Here is a 26,236-nt window from a genome sequence, read left to right as displayed (position 1 = left end):
TGGTCCCCACGTTGCTCGTCATGTGTTTCTCTTCATCCAGTGCTCATGACACAACCTCCGCCATTCCCTGCCACCTGGTGAAATGTGTTTCCCTCCCGCCCGAAGTCGACCTGGACATGCTTCGTGTGTTTGTCACGCCTACCGGAGACATTGTCGTCGCCCCTCTGTTCCACATGCAAACTGCCGCCCTACCTGTCACCACATGACCAGCATGCCCAGTACAACATCCGGCTCACTTCAGTGACTTCCAGGATCGGAGACTGAACCTTCCTTCATGACATCTACCCACACAGCTCCGTGATGACGCTGTCGAGCTGATCGTGGTCCGGCTCTCGCGGACCACTCCTGCCAACGCCATATTCAGGCCCCCTCTGTCCTCTCAAGAGTACTCCATATGGCAGTAGGAGGGAGGGGAGGCTATGTGGCCCAATGAAATCAACACCAACATAGATGCATCCATCTTTGAACTAAGCTAAGATTATCTTTCACCTCTTCCGCCATGTTCAGTTCTTTGTGAGCCTAGCTTGTGTTTGGGTGAATAAATGAACAACTGCTGAAATGGGGGTGTTTGGTGTAACTAACCTGAACATTCTCCTCATTTTTAAATTTCTTTGAAGCTAATTAAATTATGAAACAATTAATATTAAATTATGTTAGCAGCTAAACTGTCCATTGCACATTTTGCCTCTGTGATTGTCAGATTTTGATCTTAAGCGATACAATTTTATTGACCTAATTTTTATGCACTAGATGATGTACTTCACTAATTGATTAACTGATTAATTAGAATTTTTGAATAATTTACCATAATTTTCGATATTGTGCTTGTATTATTAAATAGGGAATTTCCAACATAGATGCATAAAATGGTTTCAGAGATTTTTCTGATAACTTAGAGCACCACATATTTCATAAATAAAATTGCTGGTAATATCATAGACCTCTCTGAGTGGTAAAATGTATCACAGTCATTTTTAAAATGATTTTTTAGTTTTTGAAATCACAATTTATTCATATGCTAGACTGTAAATAATCAGGCGTCATCCAGAATATTCAGTCTAGTACCAGCTAGCACTCACACAACACCTATGAATGATCTTGTAAAAATATTCCTAGTCTGGAAATGTTGAAGCTGATATTTGAGTAGTTCCTAAACGCTACTCCAGAGTTATCATCTGTTAACATTGTGTCGATGTTTCTGTGTCAACCAAATACGTTTCTGTACTTCATTGTCTGGCATTATGCAACTTACTGTCTCCACTAACTGTGTATATTTGATACCAACTTTTTCGAAGTAAAGGTGCACTGTAATTGTATTTGTGACTGTGATACTGTGTCAACATAATTTGAAACTGAATCTGATCACCATAGTGTTTGTGGTGTGGAAAAATGCTATGTTATTTGGAAATCTATGTTGTGTACACCATTTGTACCATTTAGAAGTCAGTTTACAGTTATTTTGTGGAATTGTGGAATCTACAAGCCTTTAACCATGAAGGTTCTGAGGGCTTAAGTGACAATGTACATAGGCAATGTCACAAATTCACACTCAAACAAAATGAGATAGAATATGTCTTCGGAATAGCAAATCTGTGTCTTATCCTGTAAAGACTACACAAATTCAGTGAAATGGGAGACCCTAAAGGCAAAAAATATTTGCAACACACTGAAGCATGTTCACCCTGACACCAGTATTTTGTCAAAGCACGGATCATGAACAGCTTTGCCCATGACTTTTCTTTAGCTTCTTGCAGGTGAGGTGTTGTCTCTGGTCCATTACAACCAGCACTCAACTATTTAAACAGTAATTACTTTATCTTCAATATGAACAAAGTAATGTATAAGGTTAACAATGAACCACTTGTCTCAACCACCAGTAGGTCCAAGGCAGTAATATGTATTGCCATATCTGAGCAGGTATTTCCTCTTGCAAAATCACTGTGATCATCATCCGCAGTTGAAGATGTGCGTCATCCTTGACATAGCTCAGCAAATGCAAAACAAAAATAAAACCAGTGCACAATATCTGTACATTTAAATCCCATGTGCTATTTTTATGTCACTATTTTCTTATTCTATAAACAACTTTTCGTTGCAAGTGTCATTCATTGGAAAAAGGATGTAGGGATATGCATCTCTCCTCTGGAGTGGTGTGTATCTCCACAATGCCCCTTCACATTGCATATGAATGATGTCATATGGCAAAATATGACAGGGCAAACTGATTGGCATTGTTATCCCTCTGAGTCAGATTATAATGTACGTTCCTTTAATATGTTTAGTAAAGTATATGGACTTCTGAGAGTGTCATTCACAAATCCTGTTAACATGTTGATACTAAAGTGAACTTGGTGTTTTGCTTCAACTATCCTACAAGATGGGCATATACCCACATTTCCTTTATTATCTCACTCTGTGTGAATCCCATCCCATTTTTAAATCAAATTCTAGATGAAAACTGTGGATTTGCAGCACTGTATTTAAGAATCTATTGTCAGAACTGTAATATGGCATGGTTGTCTTGTGTTCTGTGAATAAGCATACCCAGTAAGTGAAATGAATAAAGTAATTACTTGTGCAGAACTGACCACACAAAATTGTGGGTTATGCCTTCAAAAGTTCTTTTGACACTTGTTTCAGAATCGTACTTGTTGCAACACTTTCTCCTTCATATCTGATATGTAAACTATACAAGGTACACTGCAATTGCTTCTGCTTTTTGCACATGATCCAATGTCTCAAAGTGCCTAGAACAATCACCTGAATTTTTGTTCAGATATAATGTGGCATTGTGAATGTTGTTTGGTGTACATGACATATGTGTACTAATTAATGCTGTTGCCTAAACCATAGCAAAATACCATGTTTACCATTTCCATTGAACTGTTTATTGTTCATACATGGCACAGTCAGTAACCTTGCTTTGATGTCAACACCAACTCAAAACAACAAATAAGGAATGAATGATGTAAGAGACACTTGTAAGTGCTACATCTCACAACAGGATCACAGTCAGAGGACTACGTACAGAAACAAACACAATCAATAAGAAATCAGTCTACTCAACTGAGTACCGAAAAATCTCAAAACTATTTGCAGACATGTACAAAAGACTTTTTCTAGTTTTGACGAATAGAATCTCCTGTATGAAAATATCACACTGTCTTCTAGACACCCTGTATTGAGTAGACATTGTTTCTTTCTCTGGTGAATCTCCTTGTAATACCACATTCTTGCTGCAGATGTTGAATATGGTGAATGACACCTGTCATGAAATGCTTTATTTTACATTACCTTTAATTTTTTCCTGTTTAAAGGACCTGAGAGCATATGCTTCCTTAACACTTCTAAATGATTTTCTTGTCTTGTTTTTTGATCTCTTTGCAATTGTAGCTCATGTGGTTCTATGATGACTTCAGCTTGTATTTCCATTATGCTTGGCTGTCTCTGAAAAAATTCAAGTAATCTACTATGTACAAATATATTGCAACAATTGAAATTCTACAAGACAAGCCCTAGAATGCAAACAGGATCTGTTGTGACTATGAAAGGGAGGAAACTCCAAAGCAGTCAATTAGAAGGCACATGTCTGTCGGAGATGAACTAAATGTACCTATTTATTTTCTCAAGGGCAGGCAGGTTTCCTCACCCCTCCTCCCTTCCCCCTGCCTACCACTGCACTGCGCTGTGCACTGGGTGCACACCTGGAACTTGTGAGTGCTTGATACTTAGTGCTTGTGATAGAAAAAAAAATATATATATAAAATAGAGGGAAACATTCCACGCGGGAAAAATATATTTAAAAACAAAGATGATGTGACTTACCATACGAAAGCGCTGGCAGGTCGATAGAAACACAAACAGACACATACATACACACAAAATTCAAGCTTTCACAACAAACTGTTGCCTCATCAGGAAAGAGGGAAGGAGAGGGAAAGACAAAAGGATGTGGGTTTTAAGGGAGAGGGTAAGTGGCCGCCGCTCATACCTCACCTGTCATTCTACAACATCTTTGCCTCTGTACTTCCGCCTCGACTGACATCTCTGCCCAAACTCTTTGCCTTTACATATGTCTGCTTGTGACTCTATATGTGCGGATGGATATGTGTGTGTGTGTGCTGCTGTATACCTGTCCCTTTTTCCCCCTAAGGTAAGTCCTTCTGCTCCCGGGATTGGAATGACTCCTTACCCTCTCCCTTAAAACCCACATCCTTTTGTCTTTCCCTTTCCTTCACTCTTTCCTGATGAAGCAACCGTGGGTTGCAAAAGCTTGAATTTTGTGTGTGTGTTGTGTTTGTTAGTGTCCCTATCAACATACCAACACTTTCGTTTGGTAAGTTACATCATCTTTGTTTTTACATATATTTTTCCCACATGGAATGTTTCCCTATATATATATATATATATATATATATATATATATATATATATATATATATATATATATATATACTCCTGGAAATTGAAATAAGAACACCGTGAATTCATTGTCCCAGGAAGGGGAAACTTTATTGACACATTCCTGGGGTCAGATACATCACATGATCACACTGACAGAACCACAGGCACATAGACACAGGCAACAGAGCATGCACAATGTCGGCACTAGTACAGTGTATATCCACCTTTCGCAGCAATGCAGGCTGCTATTCTCCCATGGAGACGATCGTAGAGATGCTGGATGTAGTCCTGTGGAACGGCTTGCCATGTCATTTCCACCTGGTGCCTCAGTTGGACCAGCGTTCGTGCTGGACGTGCAGACCGCGTGAGACGACGCTTCATCCAGTCCCAAACATGCTCAATGGGGGACAGATCTGGAGATCTTGCTGGCCAGGGTAGTTGACTTACACCTTCTAGAGCACGTTGGGTGGCACGGGATACATGCGGACGTGCATTGTCCTGTTGGAACAGCAAGTTCCCTTGCCGGTCTAGGAATGGTAGAATGATGGGTTCGATGACGGTTTGGATGTACCGTGCACTATTCAGTGTCCCCTCGACGATCACCAGTGGTGTACGGCCAGTGTAGGAGATCGCTCCCCACACCATGATACCGGGTGTTGGCCCTGTGTGCCTCGGTCGTATGCAGTCCTGACTGTGGCACTCACCTGCACGGCGCCAAACACGCATACGACCATCATTGGCACCAAGGCAGAAGCGACTCTCATCGCTGAAGACGACACGTCTCCATTCGTCCCTCCATTCACGCCTGTCGCGACACCACTGGAGGCGGGCTGCACGATGTTGGGGCGTGAGCGGAAGACGGCCTAACGGTGTGCGGGACCGTAGCCCAGCTTCATGTTGCGAATGGTCCTCGCCGATACTCCAGGAGCAACAGTGTCCCTAATTTGCTGGGAAGTGGCGGTGCGGTCCCCTACGGCACTGCGTAGGATCCTACGGTCTTCGCGTGCATCCGTGCGTCGCTGCGGTCCGGTCCCAGGTCGACGGGCACGTGCACCTTCCGCCGACCACTGGCGACAACATCGATGTACTGTGGAGACCTCATGCCCCACGTGTTGAGCAATTCGGCGGTACGTCCAGCCGGCCTCCCGCATGCCCACTATACGCCCTCGCTCAAAGTCCGTCAACTGCACATACGGTTCACGTCCACGCTGTCGCGGCATGCTACCAGTGTTAAAGACTGCGATGGAGCTCCGTATGCCACGGCAAACTGGCTGACACTGACGGCGGCGGTGCACAAATGCTGCGCAGCTAGCGCAATTCGACGGCCTACACCGCGGTTCCTGGTGTGTCCGCTGTGCCGTGCGTGTGATCATCGCTTGTACAGCCCTCTCGCAGTGTCCGGAGCAAGTATGGTGGGTCTGACACACCGGTGTCAATGTGTTCTTTTTTCCATTTCCAGGAGTATATATATATATATATATATATATATATATATTAAACAGGGGCTAGTGTGGACACAAAATTATTTCAGTGAAATAATCTTTGGAATTTTTGAATGTTCATGGTGGTAGTTCTGTAGGATGTAGAAACAATGAAACAAAATTTGGTGCCAGTCTGGTTGTTGTTGCAAGTGAGAGAAACAAAAATTCGCTTTCTGTTTTCTATTCAATTTTTGTCAAAAAAATATCACGATTCCTCCAAAAGGTTAGTACTGAACATATTATCAGTTGTTAATTTTAAATTTATAAAGATTTCCCTAACTTTTGCTTGTGTAATGTTTCATCTAAATACAACACATTTCTTATAATTTGATTTCATATCCAAAATGGCCCCTTGGGGTGAGTGTGAACACTTGAAGAGAGGCAAGTGTGGATGGTGTCCACTGTTACTCCAGTTCTAATTTAGAACAGAGGCCAACATTTAGTTTCATTATTTTATATTTATAAATGATTTTAGTAAATTATCTATATTGTATATGGCAAGGACATATATCCAGAAAACTGACAGGGCTAATATTGATGAAGAAAAAGTTCAGAAAGCGCTAAAGAAGTTTTGTTCAAAAAGGGGAGTATTCATCGAACTGCAGAGAAATGTGGTTTAAAGAGGTCTATGCTACAGAAATGTGTCATCACAACTAAGAAATATGCTGCTGAAAGCATTCATATCCATCCAGGTGAGTTTACAAACAATTATGCCGCCATATAATAATTCTATCATTGTTTTTAAACTAACTGTCTTAGACAGATAACCGATACAGTTGTGTAATGCAAAAATCCTTTTCCATTCTGTACATTGTGGCTGAATGCATTATATACCTTTTTCAGATCCATGTGACGGAAGTGATTTTGGAAATTTAGATGAAGAAATCCAAACACTTACCAATGAGACAGAGTCCAAATACAGAGTTAACAATGTTTTTACAGATCTTCAAGAGAAATTAATAGCTCAATACTTCATGAAGGTATCGAATTTATATTATGGACTGACATACAACCAAGCACGTGAACTGGTGTTATGTATGCTAAAAAAACTGCAAAAAAATTGCCCTGGGAGCTAGGAACTATGGCAGGAAAGGAACTGTGGTGGTGGTGTGTTGGGGCTTTTGGGCGCTCAACATCGAGGTCATCAGCGCCCTGACACACATTTAAAAGAAACAAATGTGGACAGACCTAAGAAAACTAAAGCACACACTCAAACAAAGCAGGAAAAGAAGGAAAATGCTACATAAGAAAGTAAAACCTAAGGAAAGGGGAAACATAGCAACAAGAATGCCACTGAAATTGTCACTGGCGGGCTACTTACATAGAATATGGGCGAGCTTGTCACACAGTGAGCAAATTAAAATCCTCCCCCTAAAATCTTTGTAAAAACATTTGACATGGCACAGAACTTTAAAACTTTAACCACATTTGTCCGAGTGTTGCCTAAAAGAGTTGGCAGGTCCGCTGGCAAGTCAGCCATGGCCCGCTGGTCAGAAAATAAAACGCAATCCAAGAGAACGTGGCGCACAGTGACCTGGACGCCGCAAGCACCCCAACAGCCATGCATCTTATAGGCGCGCAGCACACCGTGAGATTGAGGGGTTTTTATAGAGGTTTACCTTCCTCGCAATCCAGGCGGTCAAGCCAAGATTACCATTCCCCGCAGCACACAACGTTCCACCGCCGCGCCATGCGGTGGTCGCTGAAGCATGTCCGGGGGTTACGGTGACAGGAGACTGGCGGCGCTGACCAGTCCCCAGCTCAGGACCCCGGGGTCGCCAAGCCCGTACTCAGCAAATGAATGCTGAGCCCCTTGGGGGGGGGGGGGGGGGGGGGGGGAAAGGAACTGGTTTTATGGATTTTTACATAGGCAACAGAAGCTATCTCTTTGTAGACCTGAAAACGTGAGCTTCAGAAGGGATGCCACATTTGTATATGTTAACCTTTTCTTTGAAAATTTTTTGAGTGTATTGGGGGAAATTTAAGTTTACTCCAGACAGGATAATGAACTTGGATGAGTGTGCCATTCCTACCACAATGCAGCCTCCTAAAGGTACTGCAAAATGTGGTATGAAGCAAGTGGGAATAGTAGCATCCCAAGAGGGAGGGGAAAATGCCACCACATGTGCTTTCTGCTCAGCCTCAGGGATAGTCATACTGTCAGTGTTCATTTTTCCACGAGTCCATATGAAAGACAAATTTCTGAATGGTGCGCCAAATGGTAGTATTGGATTCGCCAGCAAATCTGAATACATGACAACCGAATTATTCATCTAAGTTTTGAAGCATATAGCTAAGCACATGAGCTGTTCTAAAGACAATCACCTACTCACACTTCTGGACAGTCATGCAAGTCACATCAGCATTGATATCAATATGGCCAGAGATACTGGAATCACTCTGCTGACAATCCCACCACATTGTTCCCTCAGGATGCAGCTACTAGATATCACTGTATTTGGGTGATTTAAAAGATATCTGAGAACAACAATGGCTGACTGGATGAGAATGCATCCTGGTTGCCCAGTCACTATTTCAGAGATCACTATGTTTTGTGAGATAGCATTTCCACTTTCATTTACCCAAAAATATATCACATCTAGCTTCAAGGTGCCTGCATTGTCGAAAGGTAATGAAGGAGATTATAGGCCACTGGAAGTAATTGAGCATCCAGCAGCCTCTTCATCAAGTTGTGACACACCTTCGCCTGTTGAACCTGCAAGTTTGTGTGATGCTTCCACTTCAGGTGCAGTCCTAACTGAAATTCCAACTCCTGAAGACTGTTGACCTTTCCCAAAAGCCCCAAGGCGAGAAGTAAAATTGAAGCAAAAGAAATCTACAATTTACACTAGTACTGCAATCATAGGGCACCAGTGGTGGGTAAAATGAGAGCTGCAAAGTAACGACTTGCTGGTCAGCCTGGACGTGGTTTCTCTCTTTACCAAGGTGCCTCTTGTAGATTCATTACACCTGATCGGTAATATGTTTGATGCAGATATTACAACGTTGTTCGAGCATACTCTCTCTTCTACATATTTTACATTCAACAATGAATTTTATGAACAATCTGATGGTGTCGCCATGGGGAGTCCTTTGTCTCCCCTGGTCGCCAATCTTTTTATGGAAGATTTTGAAGAGAGAGCTCTCAACTCTGCCACTTTGAAACCGACAGTGTTTTGGCGTTACGTGGATGACACCTTTATAGTATGGCCTCATGGCGTGGACTGTCTCCAGGAATTTTTACATCATATGAATTCCATTCATGAAAATATTAAGTTCACTATGGAAACTGAAAAAGATGGTTGTTTGCCATTTTTAGATGTTCTGGTGCGGCGCAAGAATGATGGCACACTTGGTCATTTGGCGTATAGGAAACCGACCCATACAGATTTGTATCTGCACGCTACCATCCGGCACAAACAATGAGTGTCCTTAAAACTTTAATCCACCATGCCCATTCTATTTCTGACGTCGACAGTCTTCAAGCGGAACTGAAACACCTGCAAAAAGTATTCCTGATGAATGGCTTTTCAACTAAGCAAGTGAACAGAGCTATGCAGCCTTACAAACAACGCAACAAGGAAGAAGAAGAGGTCTTCAGGTCAACGGCTTATCTACCTTTTATTGGGAACATCTCGTCACAGATAGGTAGAATATAGAGGAAGCATCAAGTTAGAGTCATCTTTTCCCCTCCTCCTAAAATATCATCACTGGTGGGATCCGTTAAGGATGACCTGGGCCTACGTAAATCAGGTGTCTACAAGATTCCGTGTGATTGCGGCAAGTCATATATAGGGCAGACAACAAGAACGGTGCAGGAACGTATTGTGGATCACCAGCGGCATACTCGCCTTCTCCAACCCACCAAGTCCGCAATCGCTGAACATTGCATTTCTACTGACCACTCTATGAATTACAATGATACAAAAATTGTGGCTCAAACATCAAATTTCTGGAGCTCAATTATAAATGAATCCACAGAAATAAAATTGTCAGACAGCAAGACTTATCAATCGTGATAGCGTTACCAGTTAAATTCCGCTTGGAATCCCGTAGTAGAGGAACTTCGTAGTCAACGTAGTTATCGGTATAAAGTTGAAGATTGATCTGATATCGAAATGCCAAGTTTTTATGGCGGAGGGCGCCAGTCGCAGCGCACAGAGCTGTGAACGCGCACGCTAAACAGTATATGCGCAGCGCATGCGCAATGCAGCCCTCTTTGGCTTTAAATAGCAGAGCTCAGTGGGTATTCACCAGTACTTGTACAGCTGTACTCACCTGAAGTCGGCCAAAAGACTTTGTGCCGAAATATCATGGCAAGATATTACTGACTTACGGCAGTTCTCCCGAGTTTTTATGGAACAAAATGAGACCAGCTTTAATGTAGACTTTGTTCCAGAGCAAGAAAGATCTGAAGATCTCTCCAAAAAATAAAATCAGTGGTGATACAGACAGTGAATCTGAAACTCTTTCATCCACTATAGTGTAATCTGAGTATGAGTGATGTGAAAGAGACAATGACGAATCCCAAACCTTACAAATGTTGACAGATGATGAAGAACTGAGGTCTGGTGATTTTGTTTTTGCTCGTTTTGACATCAAGAAGACTTTTAAATATTATGTTGGACAAATTGTGAATACCATTGGGAAAGAGGAAGTGTATGTTTCCTATATGCAGAAAAAAGGATCTGGATTTGTATCCCCTTTTGTTCCAGATGAGTCAATAGTAGAGAGGTCTGACATTATTTGTCAACTGCGTTCTGCAAAAACAACAAGTACAATATTTGTTTAACAGAAACAAAAAAATTCTTTAGTTTAATATTGATGTTTCAAATTTTCAAGGAATAAATAAAACTTTGTTTTGGGAAACTTGGCTTCATTTATATCAAAAACATATTTTCCACTTTTACCCCATGCAATTTCAGTCAATGACCACATTTTTGCCCCACCATGGGGCAAATGTGTTTCTTGAATATACCGGGTGATCAAAAAGTCAGTATAAATTTGAAAACTGAATAAAATCATGGAACAAAGTAGATAGAGAGGTACAATTCGACACACATGCTTGGAATGACATGGGGTTTTATTAGCACCAAAAAAATACAAAAGTTCAAAAATGTCCGACAGATGGCACTTCATGTGATCAGATTAGCAATAATTAGCATAACAAAGTAAGACAAAACAAAGATAATGTTCTTTACAGGAAATGCTCAATATGTCCACTATCATTCCTCAACAATAGCTGTAGTCGAGGAATAATGTTGTGAACAGCACTGTAAAGCATGTCCGGAGTTATGGTGAGGCATTGCCGTCGGATGTTGTCTTTCAGCATCACTAGAGATGTCGGTCACTCACGATACACTTGCGACTTCAGGTAACCCCAAGGCCAGTAATCGCATGGACTGAGGTCTGGGGACCTGGGGGGCAAAGCATGACAAAAGTGGCGACTGAGCACACGATCATCACCAAACGAGACACGTAAGAGATCTTTCACGCATCTAGCAATTTGAGGTGGAGCGCCATCCTGCATAAACATCATTTGTTTCAGCAGGTGTTTATCAGTGAGGATGGGGATGATATGATTCTGTAACATATCGGCATACCTCTCACCCGTCATGGTAGCAGTTACAGACGTTTTGCTGTCCAGCGCTCTCTGCTGGACTTTTGTGAACGTTTTTTGTTTTTTTTGTTCTAATAAAACCCCATGCCATTCCAAGCATGTGTGTCAATTTTTACATCTCTATCTACATTGTTCTGTGGTTTATTAAGTTTTCAAATTTATACTGACTTTTTGATCACCCGGTATATATATAAAATAGAGGGAAACACTCCACGTGGGAAAAATATATCTAAAAACAAAGATGATGTAACTTACCAAACGAAAGCATTGGTACATTGATAGAGACAATAACAAACACAAACACACACACAAATTTCAAGCTTTTGCAACCCACAGTTCCTTCATCAGGAGAGAGGGAAGGAGAGGGAAAAACGAAAGGATGTGGGTTTTGAGGGAGAGGGTAAGGAGTCATTCCAATCCCGGGAGCGGAAAGACTTACCTTGGGGGCAAAAAGGGACAGGTATACACTCGCACACATACCCACCCACACATATACAGACACAAGCATGATATGCCTGCTTGTGTCTCTATATGTGCGGATGGATATGTGTGTGTGTGCGAGTGTATACCTGTCCCTTTTTACCCCCAAGGTAAGTCTTTCCGCTCCTGGGATTGGAAGGACTCCTTACGCTCTCCCTTAAAACCCACATCCTTTCGTCTTTCCCTCTCCTTCCCTCTTTCCTGATGAAGCAACTGTGGGTTGCGAAAGCTTGAAATTTGTGTGTGTGAGTTTGTGTTTGTTATTGTCTCTATCAACATACCAACACTTTCGTTTGGTAAGATACATCATCTTTGTGTGTGGCTATATATATACACACACACAAAGATCCTGGGCTTCCCACCATTTCCTTTTTACACACTGATAGTTGTGGAGTAGTACAGATGACATTGAACTTGTTTCCTATTCAGTCCTGTAGTAGATAGTTCATAATGTCACATGGTAAACCTAAATCAGCGAGTGTGATAGAAGAATATAGCTTTCATGAAAACATCAATTATCTTCAAAAGAGGTGAATATTTTTGCTACCAAATACTTTTATCACTTACCTAATCACATCTTATGATAGCCAAACTCAAAGTGAAACTAAAATGTTTTTTTTCTATTCATTGAAGATTTTATTTAAGAACTTGTAACTATATATATATATATATATATATATATATATATATATATATATATATATATATATATATATATATATATATATATATATACACAAAGATGCTTTAACTTACCAAACGAGAAAGCACTGGTATGTTGATAGACACAATAAAAAACACAAACACACACACAAATATTCACTTTCACAATCCCTGGTTGCTTCATCAGGAAAGAGGGAAAGACGAAAGGGTGTGGATTTTAAGGGAGAGGTTAAGGAGTCAGTCCAATCCTGGGAGTGGAAAGACTTACGTTAGGGGGAAAAAGGACAGGTATACACTCGCACACTCACATATCCATCCGCACATATACAAACACAGGCAGATAGATGTAAATGCAAAGAGGTTGGGCAGAGATGACAGTTAATGCGGAATATAATGTAGATGATTTCATAATACTCAGTAATGAATGGAACAAGTCAACTAAATTTATTTACACTTACCCATTACTGCATAACTTAACATAACAGAAAGGAATATGTTGTTTCAAACTATACATGAGTACTTAGTTACAAGTTCTTAAATAAAATCTTCAATGAATAGAAAAAAACATTTTAGTTTCACTTTGAGTTTGGCTATCATAAGATGTGATTAGGTAAGTGATAAAAGTATTTGGTAGCAAAAATATTCACCTCTTTTGAAGATAATTGATGTTTTCATGAAAGCCATATTCTTCTATCACACTCGCTGATTTCAGTTTACCATGTGACATTATGAACTATCTACTACAGGACTGAATAGGAAACAAGTTCAATGTCATCTGTACTACTCCACAACTATCAGTGTGTAAAACTGAAATGGTGGGAAGCCCAGGATGGAATATCAGCAACAGAGCAAGGATAGATTGCTACTCACCATATACAAGACGTGCTGAGTCACAGAAAGAAAGACTGCTAAAACGTTAAAACTTTCAGACAAAGCCCTTCCTCTGCACTAGAAAACACACACACACACACACACACACACACACACACACACACACACATTCGCACAAGCACAACACACATGCTTGGCCTCTGTATCAGTGTACAAGAGCCTGACTCTGCCCTGAAACAATGGACATGCGTGTGTGAGTTGTGCTTGTGTGACTGGCATTTATTTCTACTGCAAAAGAAGGACTTTGTCCAAAAGATTTAATATGTTAGCAGTCTTTTCTGTTGTGCCTGGCTCTGACTCAATGCCTCCATTATATGTCGAATATCAACCTATTCCTTCCAAAAAGCAAAAATTGTTTCATTTCTCATGTTCTTTTTTGTGGCAAACACCTGTGTGTCTTGAATTTTGGTATAGGAGAAAAATCAAGGTTTACCATTAGGAAACTTTCAAAAATGAATGTCTAATTTATAGTGCTCCAACAATAAATACAACACATTAATGATCTTTCAAGCCTTAGTGTATAACAACAGAATAGCAAATATGTCACTTTTGTGCTTTTGGCACTACATTGGGTCCCCTCAGGTTGTTGTGCTATTTACTAGTACCCTGTTTAGATGTTCCTGTTAGCTTTCTTATCTACAATTACTCTTGCAGACTAATGAGAAGTTCATAGAAGATAGTTCTTTCTATTGTACAACAGTTTAGGTTTCTTCCAGTTTTATTTGTGTGAGGAGCAATGGAAATATAGCTGTTTCTATAGCCACTGTAAGTAGTCTAATTTTATCTTCACAATCCCTATGGGACCAAAATTCAGGGATGTGTAGTATATTCCTACATTCCTCAATTAAAGCTGGTTCTTGAAACTTTGTAATTAGGCTTTCACATCATAGCTTACATCCTCAAGGGTATAACAGATCAATTTTTCAATATTTCTGCCAGTCTCTCTCATCCTTGAAACAAAGCTCTGACCGTTTGTTGCCTGTCTTTGTATCTGTTAGTTATACCCTGTTAATCCTATTTTATGCAGATCCCAGATGCTTTGGAAATGTTCTAGGATGGGTTACAGAAGTGCTTTTGTAAGCAATCTCTTCTGTAGACTGTAGCACTTTCCTGGTACCCTACCTATGAACCAAAGTCTGCCACCTGCTTTACCTATGACTTAACATATGTGACTGTTCCATATTATAATCCTACAAATTCTTACACTCATTATTTTTATGAGCTGGTAGATTCCCCTTGAAAATCATTGAGATTGTAGTCATGAGATAATAAACTTTTTTGTTCTTTGAAGTGCAAAATTTTGCATATCTGAATGTTTGAAGCATATTTTAACCACTTTGATATCTTATCAAGATCTTACTGAATATTTGTGCACTTTTTTTTCTCTCAGTGCTAGAGTATAAGTTAATTTATCAACTGCAAAGTGTGAGGCTACTATTAAATATTGAATGCAATATCATAATATATAACATTCTCCGCTCCCATAATTATCCTGGCCTCAACCTATGGTAACATCCTGTCCCCAGACCCTCCACCCTACAGTTTCCATCCCCATTGTCCTATCACCTCCTCCCCAGTCTCGTCTCCCACCTTCTTTGTGTGCCACCATCTGCTAATGCAGCTCCCCATAATTACCCATTCCTCTCCTTCTTTTACTCCATTTTCCCCTCCTGCCTGCCCCACAGCCTCCAAACACTGCTTCTATTGACAGTCTAATTACTGCACACTCTACCAAACAGTGCTCCCCCCCCCCCCACTCCACCCCCTCCCACCTCCCAGCTGTACACTGCTATCCGTTCCCCTTCCCTACCCTCTCCAGACAGCTACTTCCATTCCACATGACAGCTGCATTATGATTTGAACTGCTGAAGTTGGTGGTCATGTGAACATGTGGTATGCTTGCTTGTGTTGACAGCTGCATTCTGATTTGAACTGCTGAAGTTGGTGGTCATGTGAACATGTGGTATGCTTGCTTGTGTTTATGTGTGGTATGTGTTTCTCTTTTGCTGATGAAGGCAGCAGCTGAAATATATGTGTAAGTGTTTTTTAATTATGGCTGTCAGCAATATTTATGCTAATTAGTAGTCTATCTTTTCCTAAATTTTTGATATTCCAACCTGGAGTTTTTATTGTTTGAAGATTCAAGGTAATACTTGAATGTACACATCCACAATAGTTAACTGGGTTTCATGTAAAATTTCCACACTTGTAATTTTTCTAAATTTTCAGTTTCTTAATTAGTGCTTTATTTGGATAATCACACTCAATATTTGGTTTTAAATAAATTAGTACATTAAAAGTACAACATAATACCTGGGCATTAAACAGCTTTAAGAGGTCAAAAAATGATAGCAACTTCAGATCATCTGCAGGTTTAATTACTAGTAACTTTCTGATTAATTACTTTTACAGGAAATAATGAAATTATGGCTATCTAATAAAACAGATCTTTTTCTGAATAAATAGTTATTAGCTCAAAGCTATTTTTATGATTTTATATTTAAAGAAATTGAATTACAGATTCACTTAAAGGAGAATGTTTTATGGAAAACTAACTACCCCATGAGAATTAGCAATGCTCAAATGATCTTGTGAACTATGACTTTTAATAAAGTACTGACTAGCTAGAACTTAACTGATATTTTAAATAAATGAGGTATGTCTGCTGTAAATCTAATGATTAAAATAAATAAGAACAGTTTTCTAAAGGAGTAGATTGGTAGCAGATAGAATTCAACCTAGCTAGATTTCAACTTTACCTGAGGACAATGAGTCAGATGTTTGCCAAAATATTATTACTTGGTATCAGTGTTACTTGGCTGATAATCTGTGAAAACTTGTTAAGCCAGCTTGCATTTTCATACTTGAAATGTAATCAGATATAAACATACCTTTAGTAATGAAGAGACAAGTACATCTATACACATAATCTTCACTGGTTCATTCACTAAAGCATCTATTGCCACTGACATTAACATAGATGTGAGCCATAAATAACTCTTCATTCTGCCATAGGAAAATCCATACATTATCAGAAGGAACATGGCAGTTCCTGCTATAACTGATGACATTGCCCTGAAATGAGTTACAAAATATTCATTCTCTTTAATTGAGTTGATGGAATGTGCTAAATATATTATCTACTTGTAGGATAAAACGTTTAAGGTAATTCCATCATGTCATTTTACACAGTGATCTAGTCTTTTGTTCGATACCACTTTAGAAGCCAACAAATAAAAACTTGCACTCAAAAACATTCTTGCACTAGAAGGTACTAGTTCCTCTCTTCTCACTGCATTCCACTTGCTGATTTATCCACTGAAAATTGTAAACTGAAAATTAATCTTTTAGGCATCTATTGTAATTATTATGTCAGTTAAAAGTCTAGATAAAAGTAGACAACAAAATACAGTGATACAGAAGCAAAATTTTTGCACTAGTGCTAGACTACTGTTTTTACAATACACAATGTTCTAATAGCAGACATTGGGTCATCTGAGTAGGTTAAGCTATCAAAATGGAATAGTTTACTGCACTAAGTGAGAAAATCGATGTGCTCTCAGTTAACAAGAGGAATAGGCTGCAAAATTTTAGTCCCCCATTAATGCCAAAATTTTCCTTCAATATCTCTGAATTTTGTTGGCTATTTTTATCTAGGCTTTTAACTGACATACTAATTACAGTAGATGCCTAAAAGATTAATTTTCAGTTTACATTTTTCAGTGGATAAATCAGCAAGTGGAAAGTGGAAATGTTATATTCATGTAGCAATGACAATAAAAGAAATTGTAGAAGGAACTTAGGTTTTTGAATAGTTGGAGTGCATATTACTTCTCTGAGAATGTCATGTGACTAGCCAATGGATCATTTATAAGGCCATTGAAGCACTCACATTCATATGAAATACAAAAATTGTAGCTTGCATACAAAGAACAGTAATTAAACACTGTGTAAACTGCAATGTAGCATCATTACAAAATTGTAGAAAATGAGGAAGGGAACATATAGCCTGTAGAAAGACATCTGAATTCTGCAAAATTCAAAACTAGAAAACAAAGAAGCATAGGAAAAGTGCATTATTACTATAAACAAGGAATGCTATGCTATTTGAATTTAAGGCTGCACAGTCAAACAACAATGAAAATTCTTGGAGGAAACAAGACTTAAAACATTGGAAAGGGAACCACTCACCCATACTAAACTGATAAGAGGTGGGTGAGCACAGGTACCAGTAACAGGAAGATTTTCGAACTGGCTGTTGAGTTCTTGCACTTGTTTGCACGTACATACACACAAATACCCAAAGCAAAATACTGTGGTTGCCAAAAGACTCACTGTTGATTACTGAAAGCAGTTACCAGGGATGAGGTGAAACATGGTAAACAAACGTTCTGTAAAGCTAGGGTTACCACCTTCCAGCGGAAGGAGGTCACTTGTACAAGAAAATGAAGCGCCTACACTGGACCTTATGATCTTATTTATTGTGTAACTACCAGTTTCAGCACTTCAGTGCACCGTCTTCAGGCCTTAGTTGATGCTGAAGGGATTATCACGATCCACATGTACGGTACTTTCAAATGGCTGTGTACTGATAATGTTGTGCATAAAGTAAGTTATTTTGATAGTTTAATGAGCTTAAGCTAAGCATATTATGGTGTGTACATGTGGATTAGTAATTGTTCTCTGCTTGTAACTAAAAAAAATATGGGGATCTGTTGAAAGAACAGGGACATATTGTGTTTTATAACAAATTCATGCACAATGGGCATGAACAGTACGGATAATTTGAATACTATTTACAAAATAAGTGAGGAAGCGTGGAATAAACCGTGTTCCTGTAACAAAATATCAAGAAAAGGCATGAGTTGTGCAAAGTGCAAGAGTAAATTCCATTACTCATTGTAAATGCAAAAAATAGAGTGAAAAGCTGGAAATGCAGTGATTCTTTTGGTACTGAATGTGAAGATATGGAAGAAATCAAAACAGGCCCATTAAAAAGTGTCTGCGAAAAGTTAAAGAATGAACTCAGAATAGTAAGAAAGGAATTCAAGTATTCGGAAACAATTATATGTGTACTAACAAACAAACTACAGGAGCCAGAATCAGCCAAGAAATAAATGTGTAATAACTACAGATTTGAGGTGTCCAACATAAAGTACGATTCACAACACAGCATGCATACCACAACACAGAAAGCAGTTCCAAAAGGAAAGCAATCTAAGGGTGCAACAATGAAAATGCAAACCTTTTCTCCTGAGAGTCAGTTAGTGAGTAGGAGGCCTAAAATATTCATTGCCTCTGATAAGCCATGGCAGAGACTGTGCAAGAAACATTTTAAACTTAACTTCAAATAAATATGATGTTGAAGGGAAGGTGATACCAGGTGCCCCCACTAGTGTAATATTTAAAAAATGCAATGACCTGCACACACTGACAAATAAATATTTTGTAGTTATTTGGGCAGGGGCTAATGACATAGCAAAGAATGAAGCCAACTTGGCAATTCATTCACTACATAAAGCCTTGTCAGCATTACAAAATACAAATGTGATTGTAGTTGGTGTACCACACAGGCATGACCTGCCTGAATGGTCTTGTGTAAACTAAGAAATTCAATGCACAAACAGAAAACTAGAAAAAAAAAATAAAAAAAAATAGTGAAAGGCTTCCATAACACTTGTTTTATTAATACTACTAGTAACAAGGAGCTATATACAGCACGTGGACAGAACCTAAATGCAACTGGTAAAGGACTAATTGCCACAAGGATTTATGAATCAGTGGAAACAAACAGGGAAGTGTGAAAAACAGCAATAGAACTTAAATGGAAGGCTACTGCAGTCTCAGATAAACAATCCATGAGAATTGTTACTGACACGACTCCAGCACAAATAACAACAGAATCCTTCAAAGTGAATTCTGTATGTTTGAAGAAGACAACTACTCAAGAAATAAACATATCCAAGAGATCAATGCAACAGTTAGAAGAAGCAGCAAACGATGTGGCAGGAAAGGAGACACCATGTAAGAAGAGAGACCCACCTGTGAAAAGAAGAATAGCAACTCAAGCTCAAGAAGTGATAATACCAACAGATGGAATACGGCAGTCAACCCACAGAAAGAAACCACAACTAAGGGACCAGGATTTTTGGTGTGATCAGCAGTGGTTTCACAGAAGAAAGCAGTTAACAAAGTGAATCATCAAGTGGATGAACAGATGTGTGACTCTCATAACACAGATGATCACAGTGCATCAAAATTAAAGATATTAAATGAACCTAAAGTTTCAAATACAGAGTCAAATTGCTGTCAGAGGAATACAGACAGAGACAAACTACTTACTTTTCTACAAGTTAACATATGTAGATGTTATTCAATTCAATTCAATTCAATTTTTATTATCACATAACATGCCTTATACAATCAAAGATTGTGACATAGGTGACTTGTCAGTTTTTACACTATATATAACAATACTAAAAATAGACAATAAACTAATAATATACATGGTGTAACATCTTCAAAGAGGTATTTTAATTACAATTATAATGCATTGTTACCATTCATGAAATCTTCTACACTATAGTAACATTTATCTTTCAGATATTTTTCCAGGTCTATTTTGGTGCCTTATATATTTCGGTCATCCATATCTTTCCATATTTTATTTACAAATTTCATGCCCATATAGTATGGGGTTTTTTCATATGATTTTAAACGGTGGGTAGGCAACATGTAGCTCGTTCTATGTCTTGTATCATATTGATGCAAGAAGAAGTTGCCCTCAAAAAGTTGTGGGTTTCTTTTCGTGAAAGTGAGAGTTTCATAGATGTATATGCTTGGAATGCTCATTAGATCCAGTTTTACAAATAAAGGTTTGCAGTGTTGATTTGGTTTTGCTCCCACCATTGCTCGGATGATTCTTTTTTGTAGTCTAAAAGCTCTAAGTAAATTTGTTTTTTCAGACCCCCAGAAAATTACACTATACTTAATGACTGAAACAAAATATGCATTATATACAGTTTTTCTTACAGCTAAATCAGTAATACTATACAAGATATTCATAATATATACAAGGCTATTTAGTCGACCCAGTATGTTGTCCACATGGCAACTCCATAACAGGTTTTTATTGACTAACACGCCAAGGAATTTGACACAGTCTGCAGTCTCTAATTTTTTGTCCACATACCTTATTTCACTTATAGACTGTGCAGATTGTTTTGTGGTAAAATGAACAATTTCTGTTTTTGTAATATTTAATGTCAAGTTATTGTTTTTGACCCATGCCTCCACTTCCCCAAGTGTTTGTTCAATATGACGAATTAGGTCTACCTCATTTTTACAACAGACTACAGCTGTTGAGTCATCTGCATAGAGGATAGTATCAGACTGGACCTGACATGGCATATCATTAATATAATATAGAAAAAGCAGTGGCCCTAATATTGAGTCTTGTGGAACACCTAATTGAGTGTTTTTCCAGCCAGAGAGAAATTTCTTGCCGTTGATGTTAATAAGTACTCTTTGTTTTCTGTTTGCCAAGTATGATGGCATCCAGCTAAGAGATTTGCCTTGAAAACCATAGCGTGCCAATTTTTGGAGAAGCAGGTCATGATTTACTGTGTCGAAGGCTTTGGACAGGTCACAAAAGATGCCTGACACACACATTCTATCATCAAGACATCTGCTGACTTTTGTGACTAATTCATTTATTGCATGGATTGTGCTGCAGCCTTTTCTGAAACCATATTGATTGCCTAAGATAATGCTGTTAGATGAATTGTGATTTTCAATCTGATCACATGTAGCTCTTTCAAATATTTTTGAGAAAATTGGTAACAGTGAGATTGGCCTATAGTTGCCCAATTCATCTTGTTTGCCTTTTTTGTGTATGGGCCGAACTTCTGCATATTTTAATCGATCTGGAAAACATCCCTCATCAAATGATTGGTTGATTATGAAAGAGAGTGGATATGCAATACTGTGACGGACTATTTTTATTATTTCAGTGGGGACCTCATCCCACCCCGCAGATTTTGAATTTTTTAGGGGCATTATGATTTTGATGACATCTGAGATGGAAACATGAGAAAACTTAAAACATGTGCAATTGCTATCTGTCATATTGGGCTTTGTATTTGGTGGTGAACAGTCACCAAATTTGTTACAGTTTATGAAAAAGTCATTGAATGATTCACAAATGGCACTGGGTTCTGTAACAGCTCCACCATTTATCACTATTTTAGAAGGGCATTTTCGCTCTGCCTCACTGCCAACTTCACTTCTTACAACAGACCAAACAGCTTTTGATTTGTTTTTTGCATTTGAAATGAAGTCGTTATTTGCAGTACGTTTTGCTAGTTTAACTATTTTGTCAAATGTTTTTTTGTATGTGCTTACATACTTAAGAAATTGAGGGCTTCGATTTACTTTTGCCTCCATATGCAGTTTCCTCTTAGTAGCACTAGACACTTTAATTCCTTTTGTTACCCAGGATCTACTTTTTTGGGACCTGGTCCTCACTGTTACAAAAGGGAAGCATTCATTGAATATACCCAAGAGTTCAGTTAAAAAGTTATTGTAATTGTCACTTGTGGAAGTGTGTTTGCTGACTGTCCACTTCTGAAAGTATTCGTATGGAGTGTAGCCATGTATGGAAGTGAAACATGGACGATAAATAGTTTGGACAAGAAGAGAATAGAAGCTTTCGAAATGTGGTGCTACAGAAGAATGCTGAAGATTAGATGGGTAGATCACATAACTAATGAGGAAGTATTGAATAGGATTGGGGAGAAGAGAAGTTTGTGGCACAACTTGACCAGAAGAAGGGATCGGTTGGTAGGACATGTTCTGAGGCATCAAGGGATCACCAATTTAGTATTGGAGGGCAGCGTGGAGGGTAAAAATCGTAGAGGGAGACCAAGAGATGAATACACTAAGCAGATTCAGAAGGATGTAGGTTGCAGTAGGTACTGGGAGATGAAAAAGCTTGCACAGGATAGAGTGGCATGGAGAGCTGCATCAAACCAGTCTCAGGACTGAAGACCACAACAACAACATATCTGAGTACTGGTTAACACAAGAACAAGTAAATATATTTGTTCCCCAAGTGTGTGTTGTGGGAGACATGATATGTAGAAAGAATCATGGGGCTGGGATATTTGTCAAAGAAGGAATAAAGTTTTCCAGAATTGATGTATCTATGTACTCCTCAGAACGATATGGGGAGTTTAGTTGTGTAAAACTAATGAATGAAAATATAGTGGTAGTTAGTCTACATAGGTCGCCAGGTGGTGATGTAAATTTGTTTACTGAAAAATGTGAATTAATAGTTAAAAAGATATTGAAGAGTAAGACAATAATTGCTATCTTAGATGATTTCAACACAGAAATGGCAAACACACAGATGTTAGTTGCAAGGACAGTTTTGAATATGATAAGAACATTAGACCTTCATTGTACAAATAACTGTGCCACATGTAAGAATGCCTGCATACACAATATTGTTGTGAATTTCCATAGGGAAGATTTTATATCTCAGACTTAAAGGAATTGGGTTGCAGATCGTGAGCCACTACTCCTTACGCTCTGTAAGAGGCAGCCAGTTAAAATTGAAGATCGTAAAGTAGTAATGGTACAAGGAGAAAAGGAAGCGTACATAAGTATATTTGTTGATAGATTAGAAAGTGCACATTGGGACTTTATATATAATTTTCAGTCTGGAAAAAGGGAAGCTGAAATCACCTTTGATAACTTCTTTAAAAAGTACACAAATTTATGGTATTCTTGCTCACCAGTAAAAATAAATTGGATATCCAAGTGAAATGAAAAAGAGAAGTCTGAACTGGTTTACAGAAGAGCAAGCAGAACTTAGAGGAAACATGCATATGCTGTACCAGATGCATAAGCAAGCCTCTAACCAAGGGGCAGAACAAAGTGTGAACATTCATAGGTCATATCAGAAATACAACAAAATCTACAAAGCTGAATTTCTTATGGCAAAAAAGCAAGCAGTGGAAACTATATAGAAAGGGCTCCCAATAAATGCAAGGCAGCATGACAAATAATAAAAAAAAGAGAATACACCAAAATGCGCAGAAACAGCTCTGCTTGAACCTGAGGAATTAAATCAGAGCTTTTTAAACTCAGTTAAAGAAATAAGTAAGAGCATTAAAACAACAAATTCATCTGCAATGGACCTTGTTGGAACACCACTGCCTAACCTGGTATTTCAATGGAGGGTTGTCACACCTGCTGATGTTATAAAAGCTGTATCCAAATTTTCAGGTTCTAAAAGTATGGATTGTTATTGGTTATCAAATAATATAATTAAAAAGACAATATGCTCAATTGCCAAACCATTAGCTTTTATATTTAATATATGTAGAACATAATATGTAGAATTTGGAATTTTTCGAGATGTACTTAAGGTATCAAAAATTGTCCCAGTTTTTAAAAAAGGGGACACACATCTTCTCCAAAGCTACAGACCAGTCTCAGTTGTTCCAATATTCGCAATGATATTTGGGGCACTGATACACACACAAATAAGTAGCTTCTTTGAAAAACACAATATCTTATGTAGCAATCAGTTTGGTTTTTGCAAGGCGAAAGAAACAACAGAGGCCATCTTGGAAACCACTGAGCAACCCTTAACAGCTTTTGAAAACAATAACATGGTATCACTGGTATTATGTGACCTAAGCAAAGCTTTTTATTGCATACCTGTTGCCATACTACAGAGGAAACTAGAGTTTTATGGGGTGAGAGGGAGCAATTTAGCTGTGATAAATTCTTATTGAAGTAACTGGAAAAAATTCGTTTCAGTCAGAAATGTAAATTCTTCTGTAATGGAAATCAGCACAGGTGTACCACAAGGGTCTATCCTTGGACCCTTCTTCTTCATTGTAGCTATTAACGATTTACCTAAAAAATATAGCCCACCCCATCGTGTGTCATGCTGACGATACAACACTACTTACAACACATCAGAACATTTTAGGCCTGAAGAGCCTAACAAAAGTAACACTTGACAAGGGCCTGGACTGGTTTGCAGACACTAATTTCCTGTATAATCCTGATAAAACCCAACAACTTTTAATGGCAATATCAAATGAAGTAGACAATAAGTCGGTAAAGCTCTTAGGTATTCACATTGAGTCAACCACATATGTGAAAAAATATCTCGGGGGTATACCTTGTCTTGAAAGTAGGGGAGGTAGTGAACTTGGAGTACCTTAGGGTGACATACTTTAGGCTATGCCAGTCACATATTTCATATGGTCTGATTATATGGGGGCACTACCCTCACATCAAGAACATCTTGAAATTACAAAAAAAAAGTCTTATTCATAATATGTAAAAGAGGTCATAGCGAGCAGTGTCGTCCTTTTTTTCCATACTCAGAATACTCACAATTATAAATTTATACATCTATGTGTCTGTAGCAGACTCAGAATACTTACAATTATAAATTTATACATCTATTTGTCTGTACTCTATATTAAAAATAATATTTCAGAATTTATTGCCAGTGGGGAAATGCGTGAACACTACACCTGGGCTAAGGGTAGTTTAGACGTACCACACCACAAATTAGCAAGAACAGGAAATTCCCACAAAGTAAATGCACTAAAAATGTTCAATAAACTGCCAATTCATGTTCAGTCCATGGATATAATTTTTTTCAAAAATTAAGTCGCACAGCTGGTTGTCAGATAATCCATTGTATGACACTAAGGAATTCTTTGAGATGTCTGAGGTGGATACTAGCATTTAAAAGTTGTCTCTAGTAAAACATATTATTGTGTGCTGTGGTTAACTGTGTGTAATTACATAGCGTAGACCTTAAACAATACCATACTATATATTATATTAAATTACAGTATAGCTTATTGCACTAACTTTTAGAAGATATCCTGGTGTAATTTGGTATACTGCCATGCTTAAAATGTATTCTATAATGTACTGACATTCGTTTATTTTATTATTCTGCATGTACTAGTACATCCTGTATGACAAAGCAAATATTGTAAAATGATCTATGGTGAATCATATTCTTGATTCTTAATCCTAGGTCTTTAGATAGGTGATTCAGAGATTACACAATAAGTTGAAAGACTAGCAGAGGCTATCGGTATAGAGAGAGAGGGGGAGAGAGAGAGAGAGAGAGAGAGAGAGAGAGAGACAGGGAGATGCTCACACAGGGGTAGAGGAAAGAAGAAGAGAGATGAGAGAAGGCTGTACACAGTCTGGACAGTGAACGAGAGGTGTAGAAAGAAGAGAAAGGGGAAAGGTAAGGTGAGCTAGTGGGAAATAAATTAGCAGAGGTTTAGGGCAGGGGAATTGTGAGACCTCAGGATACATTGAAGACACAATTCCCATCAGTGTAGTTCAAAGAAACTTGTGCTGAAAGGCAGTAACCACGTGGCCCATGTAGTAAAGCATGATGTCATTTGTGTTACCATGTACAGTATTTGCAACAACAGGATGGTCCAGTTTGCAGTTTTCCACAGTTTGATAGTGGTCATTCAAGGAAGTAGGCAGTTGGTTACATGTCATGCCCTCATAGAATGCTGTACAGTAATTGCAGCATAGCTGAAATATAACGTGGCTCTTTTCACAAGTGGCCCTACCTTTTATTTGGTAGGAAATGCCTGTGACTGCACTGCAGGAGATGCTGCGTGGATGCATG

Source organism: Schistocerca americana, chromosome 1 (genome assembly GCF_021461395.2).
Source record: "Schistocerca americana isolate TAMUIC-IGC-003095 chromosome 1, iqSchAmer2.1, whole genome shotgun sequence".
Taxonomy (NCBI): domain Eukaryota; kingdom Metazoa; phylum Arthropoda; class Insecta; order Orthoptera; family Acrididae; genus Schistocerca; species Schistocerca americana.
The sequence above is the reverse complement of the archived record's forward strand: the minus strand, read 5'-3'. Positions refer to the sequence as shown.